This window comes from Lolium rigidum, chromosome 1, assembly GCF_022539505.1.
Source record: "Lolium rigidum isolate FL_2022 chromosome 1, APGP_CSIRO_Lrig_0.1, whole genome shotgun sequence".
NCBI lineage: Eukaryota > Viridiplantae > Streptophyta > Magnoliopsida > Poales > Poaceae > Lolium > Lolium rigidum.
The window spans coordinates 217,807,898-217,818,208 of record NC_061508.1 but is presented as its reverse complement, the minus strand read 5'-3'; the positions used below and the strand labels follow the sequence as shown (position 1 = coordinate 217,818,208).

Genomic DNA, 10,311 nt, shown 5'->3' with positions numbered 1-10,311 from the left:
AGAGGCTGCCATCCGGGCCCTACATCCCTCGGCGGTGCGGATTTGCGTTGACTCGGCCGGCGAACCCGAGAATTCGCGATGCACCACGTCCCGGGCCACCATACGCGACGTTTTGGCCGCTTTCGTCGGGCTAGGTGGCCTCAAAAACGAGAAAAAAAAGTTTTGACATGCACCACGGAGGGACCAAAATCGTCGGCCATGGTACACCAGCAACCACGGCGCGACTTCAACTTCGTCGGCCATGGCAACTTTTCTTCTAGTGATGCCTCTTGGAGAAACGACTTGATGCTTCGTATTTGATTGAGAGCCTCTTGTTCGCCAATCACCAAATGGGCATCCACAAACTTTCCATTCGCAAGTTGTTTTTCCCCAAGTTCTTCTTCGACGGCGACTTTGTCCACCCGACGCTACATGGGAGAACGTCATGGACTACATCATCGATGAGGAGGAACAAGAGTCGAGGACGACTCTTCCCCAAGGGGGGGGGGGATGATGCGGAGTGGCTTTCGGACACCTCCACCTCAAGACCGTCAAGTGCAGCCCCGCCTATCGTCGACGCTACACCATGGCCAAGGAGTCCCCCAAGTGGACCAACAACACAAACCCCCGCCATATATGTCAAGGTGAACTCTTTCCTCTCTATGGTCGACCTCAACACCAACTTGAATTGTATGCTACCTCATGCCTATCATCATGGTGTCTATAGGTGCCGACATCGACAAGGACCAAGAGAGAAGGAACTCCCATGGTGCAAGGGAGAAAAGAAGAAGGAAGAGGAAGAAGAGGCGGGAGGAAGAGGCCTAGCCGGCCCAGGAGGCCGGCCAACCGGGCCCCAGGCCGGCCAGGCCGGTCCCAGGGCCGGTCAGACCGGGCCCCAGACCGGATTCCCTTCGGCGTCGTACCGGGGGCCAACCGGACGGAGATCTGCGACATTTCCGGTTGGCGACCGGTCGACCAGCCCCACGACCGGACCATCCGGTCACAGGCCCGGTCTGACCGACCCCAGGACCGGATCTGACGGGAATGCCCCATCAAACTGCCTAAGTTATCCACTTATGTACCTTTTCGCCTTGCTGGCCATGTAGGCCTATATAAGCAACCTGGACCCCTCCCTTACCCCTTAGACAAGATTTAGGCTTAGACATGGATTTGAGCTTTGTCTCCCTAGGGTTTCATCCCCTTTGTATCAAGGCTACCCTTGTTGGATGATTGGATTTGGTGTGTGAGATTCTAGTGCTACCCGCTCTCTCTCCCACTCCTAGATTCATCTCCATCACCAATCTCTCCGCTCGGAATTCTACCGCGCGTCTCTTCCGGGTTGATTCTATTGGCGTGGTCCATCGAGCCACGGGGGTAAGTATCGGTTGTATCGGGTTGGTGTGCGTGCGTGAGTTCCTCGTGTTCTTCGTGTTCTTCGCGCTCTCCTTCTCTTCCTCCTTTGGATTTCGGGTCAACTGCAAGATCGGACCACAAACGGGGTCTTAGACCACATCACCTCCCCTTCCCTGAGCCACCGGCCCACCGCCCATGGCGAGCTCTTCCCCGCCCAAGCTACCCTCGCCGAATTTCTTAGTGGCTGGCGGCGACGTGGGTCAGGTCCTCGGCCTCTTCTGCTGCCACGGCCGCCTCTTCCCCACCCGAGCTCCCCTGTCCGACCTTCTTCGTGGCTGGAGGTGGCGTGGGTCGGATCCTCGGCCTCCTCTACCGCCACGGCCGCTGCCAAGGCGGCCTAGCTTCTCCGCCGGCTGATCTGCGCGTGTTCCATGGCTACCAGGGCGCCCGCCGCGGCCGCTCCAACTGGCCACGCGTCTAGCTACTCGGTACCGGTTCTTCGATCTGCATCTGTTGCACTTCGCCCAGTGTCCGTCGCGGTTTCATCTAGGAGGAAGCAGATAATAGGCGCGGGCGTGCGTGACTGCATCGTGGGAGCCTGGGTGTAAGGGCGGTGGTGATTCAAGAGCACAGACCTGCAGCGTTCAGTGGCCACGGGCCTATCTCGCCGTTCTGGTAGGCAGGTTCAAGCCGGAGCAAGTAGTGCGGCGTTTGCTGTCCGAAACAGCTAGGAGATTTAGGTATATTTCACAGATTAGACTTCTTGATTAGTTCCGTATGTTGGTGCAACAAGTCAACAACTCATGCCTCACTTCATTTTTCTTTTAGTTGGCTGTTACATCTTCAGGGTGCTGCTCATGATTAGGCTCCAAGCTGTGGTTCGAATCAGCACAAGTTCCAGGCCGGTCACTGTTCAGTTCAGTTGCTCACCTGATAGATATCAGGGTTGCAATCCTCAGAGATGTTGTTCTCTTGCTGCAAAGTGGTTAAAGAAGTACTGCCCCAGCTAATCGGCATTAATACTGCACATACAGTTCTGATCTAATCAAAGAAAACTGAACTTCATGATTATATTCGTTTATTAGGACAAGCAACGTTGATAACACGCTGTAAGTGACAATTCTACAGGGTAGAGAGAGCCTCACATTTTATTATGAACATGCTTATTTGAACTTTCACTTGCTACCTTGTAGTTTCATGTTATTTTATTGTCACATTGTTCAGGTATTCCTAGAAGAGTTTAGGTTTTCTCAAAAGTAAGAAGGGCCCAGGATTTTTGTTCCCATATGTGGATATCGAATTTCCTTAGGTATCGTGAAGCATCGTCTGAGAGATTTCTCATTCCCTGTGATGGTACGTTTTTCTTTATTTTTTGAAGTGAAGATTCGTTTATTCTTCGGGCTTTGTGTGATCCTTCTTCATGTTCACGGTTTGATTTTGGCTTTCCTATTGGCTGTAAATTGGTTGATGTTTGTAGGGTTCAGCTGGCAATTCTGTATAGTATATCAGAAGCAGAACATTGGCCTGATTATGAAGAACTTGCATAATTTTGTTTATGTGCATTAGTTTACCTTTAGTGGATCTGACCTGCCGCTGCCCATTATTCCCTCCCAAGGCATAATTATGAAGAATTTGCACAGATTGTTATTAGTGCAACCAACTCAAAATTGAGATTGGAGATACTTCATTCTTTCAATGTCAGTTTGGCTGGACATGTTGGAAATTATCTTTGGTCAGATCTCCCATTCTCCTCCTTTACCATGTGTTATCATAAGCGTCAGGTTTTATTTTTCAGTCTGTGGAGAAGGATGTTAGGACATACAACACCTTTTATTATCAATCCAGCTTAAATTGCATCTCCGATTTACGTATGACTTCCAGATGCAATTTTTTTTGGAAAACGTGCAGAAATTCACAATCACACTACAAGTTTGCAATACGCAATAACTATAGACTGTAGTTGAAGGAAAATATGATAACACACATCAGTGGTTGATTCAAGGTACAAAATTCATCAATCAATCCGTACATAAGTTTCTCAGTGTATCTTCCAAATTATATGCTATCTATTTATATTGACCAAGGAATAACAAAATCATAAAGTTACATGTACGCACTCTTCGTAAATTGAAGCAGTTTGTATGAATAAATAGAATTTTTTTTTACAACTTGCACATGTTCGCCCTTAAACTGTGGCCAGGAATTAGACTATTGCCGTCCTCGGTTGAGGCAATTATACACTAGACTAACTAAATATTGCATCTTATTATGAGATTCCTCATTTGATTTACGTAGTATTGTTCCCTTTTCAGATTCATGACCTATTTCCACTTCATTGTTAGCTGAATGTTTCCACTTCATATGTCTTATAATTGCTTCCCAATTCTCGGTTAGTATGCATTAATTTTGGAATTCATTGAAAGTAGATGCATTAGAGAAGCTAATTTTTTTAATTTCAGGTGTCGGCTGCCTGATGAAAACAGGAGTGGCCTAAACATGGATGTCTGTTCACGAATCGAGAATTACCTGAGACCTACAGGAGTATGTTATTTTTTTTCCGCCGAAGAACATGTAGATCTGGAACTTAGTACTTGAGAGCTAAACTCATGTACAACTAGACTTACTCTTTACACATTTTAATTGTATACTGTACAACTCAAATGGACGTACTGCTCAAATAACTGTGAGACAGATTTTTCAAATTTTGAATTTGTGATCATGATATGTGTTCAGCTGTGTTCCCAACAAACTATTCAACCAAACCAACTGCTTCCTAATCCGGGACACTAACCCTCTAAAAGCTTTTTCATGCTTGCTTCATTTTTTTTATATAAAAAGACTGGCTGACTCCACAAGTGTTTAGTTTTTCGCATTCATTCCCTATATTTAACGTATCAACTATGAAAACTGTGAATTGCATGCGTAGTTGTGTTAACAAATATATTTTCATAACCTAAAATCTCTTAACATATCCCTAATGCGCACTCCAGGCTCTAGAGTGCAGAGCCTATTACTGTGATAGAATCCCTAGCATGCTAATATTCTTTCTCTTATTGGCAAGATTTATTGTTGAACAAACCATTCTGCATACTTTTATGATTTCTGCTGCCTGGGTATTTTTTGTCTGCTTTGTAAGCCCTTGGTTTTGGAATTCAAAAGTCGTGCCCAATGACCTTACCAAATCTGAATGTGCATGCATGCCAAGTTCGGATCCATCAGGAAGAGGCTTTAAATCACATGTAAATATCCAGCTAGGGCCTATATCCAGCCTTAAGGCAGGACACTATGTGTAAATTAACCTTCAGACTAAAAGTTTATTTTGCTGATAGATCCGCCACTAGAAAATATCTGACATGCTGTCGATCTGATTACTTTATGGACAGTATCTATTGTTAAGTTCACCAACTGCTACTGATTTCTCGGTTTACATATTCGTTTAGTGTGGCAGGTACTACATATTGAGAAGAACATGCAGCGACCAATAACTCTCAATGGTTCCATTAGCCCATATCCAACAGATTAATAAGATGCACCTCTGACATGAGGCTGACAGATCACATTCAGATTAGTAGTTGTAGAATTATCAATGCAGTGCTCACACTGAAGCTTTTAGACATTGCCCCCCCTGAAGCATCGATGTAGGTAATTAGAGAGAGGAGGGAAGAGGAGAGTGGGAGACACATTTTGTAAGAGAAATGTAAAGCATGCTTTAGTTCTGAACTTGTGATCATCCTAGATTTCCATGACAGAAAGACACATTCAGCATTGTTCTGGAATTCTATTTGTCACTCCTAACAGCAAGTCACTATATAATGTGCTTATTCACTGTCACCCTTCCAACCCACCACTTACATGCTAAAAAAGGTACGGGCGCGGCGTGCCGCCGCGCTTATGCTTCCTACTAGTTGTGTAAGCTTCATGGGAAACACACTTTACGCGCATGCGTGCATGTATATATTCAGGTTACGCAGTCAACACAATGTGCAATATCAGGCTTTGTTAGTACTATCTCCAAACGAATAAGGTTTATATTATTTTTGAAAAGTTAAACTCACTAGTAGAATATGCGGCTTTAATCCCGGTTTGTGAGGACCTTTAAACCGGAACTGGGCAATCGGGGGCAAAGGACGATTAGTCGCGGTTTGTAATACCAAACAGACTAAAGGCCATGATGGCTATTTTTGTATTCATTTTTTTCTAATTTTTTCACTCCCTTATTTTTTCTATTTTTTTTCAGAATTTCAAGTATTTCGGTTATTTGACTAGTTTAGTCTCTAACTACGCTGATTCTCAGGTTAAATTGCTTACTTGTGATCGAACTTCCTGTTTGGTCACCCATCCTCAGACTGCTCCAGCACTAGCATGCTTAACTTCTCCGTTCCTTCCGTCCCGCTTACAAGTGCTCTATGCGCACGTTATTGATACTACTATCATATCAATTCTATTAACATGTTGGTCACGATGTCACACTTCTTTATTTTTTCAATTCCAAATAATTCTTTTAAGATGTAACAATAATCTTGAATACATAAATAAACAATAAATTATATATATATTTTTTGCAAAACCTACAACTTGAAAATTTGAAAATCTAAAAATTTGTTAACCTTTATGGTTAAGTACTAGTAATCTTTATGAAGGATGCAATTATTAATTTAATTTTTTTTAAAATAAAAAATAAAAATCCTGAATTTTTGGCAAAAATTAAAATCTTCTTGCTTTCATATTTCCATCTGGAATTTTGAGAATCTAAAAATTTGCCAACTTGGTAAACCACGATCCATTTTGATATATTACACATTTTTCCGTCGTATGTAAAAGTTAATGCCATTTTACCTTTTTCTAAACTTTTTTTCTAAAAATAATCAAAATTCAAATATGTTAATTTCCCCTAATAGTAGGTTGTGTAACATACAGGAATCCTAAAAGATTTTAGTTTTTCCGAACTTTCTATCATTTTTCTGTATTTTACCAACCTAAAAAGGCAATCGGGGGGAGGGGGGTGCATGGGGAGAAAACGTACCTAGAAAGCCTTTAGTCCCGGTTAGTTAACATGCTAAAAGAATATTTTATACTTGTGGAGCCAACTTTTAAAAAATCTACCGTAAAAACCCCACCCCGCGTGTCAACAATACCTTACCCAACAGTAAGAACTAAAACGTCTAAAATTATTGTTAAAGTTGATAGAGTTTCTCTCGTGTATAAGATCAGGGTGGACATAGTTGGTCTCATGGGGCTCAAGTTAGCTTGTTGTTTTAAGAAAATAAAAAATCATATTTATGAGTTTGAAAAATATGAAAACAATTCTAGATGTAATCAATGATGTATTCCACACACGTGCAAAATAATAATTTTAAATATTTTGTAATTTAAGCTAACAATAACAAAATATTGGATCTTGATGATATTATAAAATCTGCAAAATATATCAGATATTTTCATTTTTATGTAGGATTCAATTTAAGTAATTTTGCATTGCGGTTTTTACATGTTTGGAGGTTACAGCATTGAATATGTTTAGAGTTTTCCAATAATTTTCTGAAACCTAAAAATGAAAAAAAAATTATTCAATGATGGGAGCACCGGAGCTCAGGAGCCAAAGACACTTTCCGCTAAGATCATCCATGACATGCATTTAGTAATAATATGACAATCAATAATGACATATATCAGAAAAATACACATGCTCTTTAGATTATATCATAGACCCTAAATCGTAACTTAAGCGAGGTTACCAAAATATCAAGCCTCATGGATATGAATTAGCATGTAAACAGTACGTACAATAGTAGCTAAATTATTAAAAACATTTATTGTTTGCATAGTCAGAGTAACTTTTTAAACGCCACCATATAGGGCGTCCATATAATGGCTCTTTTTTTAAGAACCATGTGGCCAAATAGGATAATTGCTCAAGTGGAGGAGAGATAATGAACTCACTCTTGTACGTGTGAGAATTTTATTGAAAGGCGGGCTAACTGGCTGAGAGTAGACATTATCACATGTGTATGGTGTCTATATATTGGTAACTTCTCACGTCAATTTGGTCAAATAACACATTATATTGTATGAACTATTTTTTTTACCGTCGACCCTAATTGACTGAAATAGTCAACGACTGATTCTAGCTTTTGTAGATACCTTTTGCAAATATCTGTTGCTCGAATATCCTAAAGGACACGGGTCAGAAAAAACTCCCATGACATGGGAAATCACTGAAAGAATTTAGAGGACCGTGTATATGGTAAAACAGCAAAGCCTTTAGGCAAAGTGTGGCTATATAGGGGCAGGACGCTTAAAATTTTCCTTTTTTTTTTTACTTTTATACCATATCCTTATGGACGCCCTGGTCAAAATTCTGATCAAATATTCCCTTGGAAAAACGACATACCACGCTGCTACAGGGTGCCCAGGCACCGGTTTGCCTACCGCGGTGCCCTCCCCAAAAATAGAAAGTCATACAACAGGTGATAGCGACAGGTGACGAAAATAGAAAGTGGAGGTCAGAACGTTTCTCTGGCTTTTGTTTCCCGTTCGTTGCACATCTTTGCTTCCGTCCACACTCCACCGACACGCCATGACCAGACTTGAAACCTTCGCCCAAGAACTCAAGAAGGATCGCTTTTTTCCTTCCTCCAGTAGCTGGCATGTAAGAAATTGTTAAATTAACACAAAAGTTACATCCTATATATACTAGTAGAAGGCACGTGCTTTGCACGTGAAATTTACTATAAAATTGTATGTAATTTTTCACGGAAATACGTCAGATTTGGGATGTAAATCAATGGACATGAGTTGTTAATTAATCTAGTGTAAACTATACGTATTTTCTCAGATGTTTTGTTGTTAACCTATGTACTGGTGCATCTTGTGTAAATTGTATTTATTGGATTGATTTTTACCAGCGTGAGTGAAGAAATATATTGCTGTTTACAGAATAATGATTGAATAATACATACTCCCTCCGGTTCTTTTTAATTGACTCAAATTTAGTACAAAGTTGTACTAAATTTGAGTCAATTAAAAAAGAAGGGAGGGAGTATTTGTGTGAAGCCCAACGGCTCGATGTATCTGGAAAATGATGTGCGTTCACCCATGTTGCTGGGATGTCTCTTGTTCTTTCTTTTTAAGGGAGAGAGTGGAAATTCAATTCGGTTCCTAGGTGCGGATGCTCCCTCTACCAAAAAAAATCATATTTTGAAGTGTCGAAATTTTTTGATAATTTTTTTTACATGTACGTCTCCATAATATATGTGTGTTCGCTAAGTTTCATGAAAAACTTATCATGCGAAAAGCATTATTTCTAGTATGCAGTTTTGTCTTTTATACACACGTCACATGACAAGTCAATTTTTTATGAAACGACTTTGTAAGCGCGTAGCACGTAAAGATATATGTGCAAATTTTTCGTTTCAATTTTTTGAAATTCAAAATATGTGTAAGATGCATTTCAAAATAGAGGAAGCATATGCTTCCATGTTTCAAAACACCACTCCTGAGAGAGAGTTGCTTCAGGTATCATCATAATAGTTCATGTAAATCAACTCATTTAGAATTACAGGGACATGAACCCAGCCAGGTTCAATGAATCACCTAAAACCAGGCCAAAGATCCTAGCTCATGAGCAGCTCTATTGTGCTCCCTTCCAATCTTCCTGGTTTCAAAACCATTTAGACGATTATTCAGGTAGTCGATCTCCTCATATAAGCTCCAAAGCCTGCCCCATTTACACACTGAAATTTTACAACAGCTTGTTGTGGTGCGTGTGGTATTCCAGAACAGTAGGGGCCTCAGACAAGTTACTGCCGAGCTTCAGGCCTAGATCCTCCAAGTTTCTGTTGTATGCTAAAATTGAAAGAGGATGTATATATGTGTGAATCCCTGTCTCAGGAAGAATTCTAACTGTAACTTATAAAGCTAGGTCTCAGGTCTGTATGCTGGAATAATACAAATACAAATATTTCTTCTGGTATGTGTCGTTCAGAACGACCAGACCCAATTTTCCCTCATCGGTACTCGTTGCATCAATTTTTTTTTTAGATCAAAGGGATCCCTCGTTGCAACACAAACGTAATACACATTGCTAAAGAGTTTTGTTTAAAAAACTGCTAGTGACAAACAAGCTTTAACCTACACATAACTTTTCTAATTAATATCCTAATTCAAGTTAATCTAACATGAGACACCTAAATAAAAAAAATATGTATGCATCTGTATCCTCACTCCCCCAATAGTTGCTAAGAAGTTAAATTAATCATTCTGCTATAAAATTTCTGACTTCTACGCGTAACGGTGTCGCTTACGCTCACTGGTGGAAAAAGTGGCTTTGGTCGCGGTTGGCAACTGCCATTAGTCGCGGTGGCGCAACCGCGACCAAAGTGGCGCGACTAAAGGCCCCCCCCTTTAGTCGCGGTTCCTTACAAACCGCGACTAAAGGCCCGTCCACGTGGGCCGCAGGCGAGCGCCAGGGCGGAGCCCTTTAGTCGCGGTTCTTCTGGCCAACCGCGACTAAAGGCCTCCGCAGGGTTTAGGGTTTAGCCCCCCTCCCCCTAAATCTGGTTTCTTTTTAATTTGTATTATTTTATTTCTTTTGGGTTTTAATTCTGAAGGAGTTTCACATATTCTACGGTACTGTATACATACATGCATATGAATGTACAATTTCAAACAAATTTGAAATTAGAACCAAAAAGAATTCAAGAGGAATATACAATATATATTCAATATCGGATGACCATATACAATATATATTCAATATCGGATGACCATATACAATTTTGAACAAGTTAGTTACAAATTCTGGTGCATATAAAGTTCTACGTCATCGTAATAGTGTTCTCCTCTAGGATCGATGACTTCCCTCGCCAACCATCCAGCTAGTTCCTCTTGAAGTGGTCGGAAGCGAGCTTCGGACTAAGCGTCTTCCGGAGGTTATTCCTCGGGATGTTGTTCTCACACGTCCGGTCCCGCTCATTGCAG

The 10,311-nt window shown here is 41.2% G+C and overlaps 1 long non-coding RNA gene across 1 annotated transcript; it reads left to right on the top strand.

Moving 5' to 3' along the window:
• The first annotated feature begins 1,865 nt into the window (after nucleotides 1–1,865).
• Nucleotides 1,866–3,874, top strand: LOC124683163. The gene is made up of 5 exons (XR_006996575.1): nucleotides 1,866–2,072; nucleotides 2,161–2,441; nucleotides 2,557–2,685; nucleotides 2,810–3,064; nucleotides 3,792–3,874. It is a non-coding gene; the product is annotated as an uncharacterized LOC124683163 (long non-coding RNA).
• The last annotated feature ends 6,437 nt before the right edge of the window (nucleotides 3,875–10,311 follow it).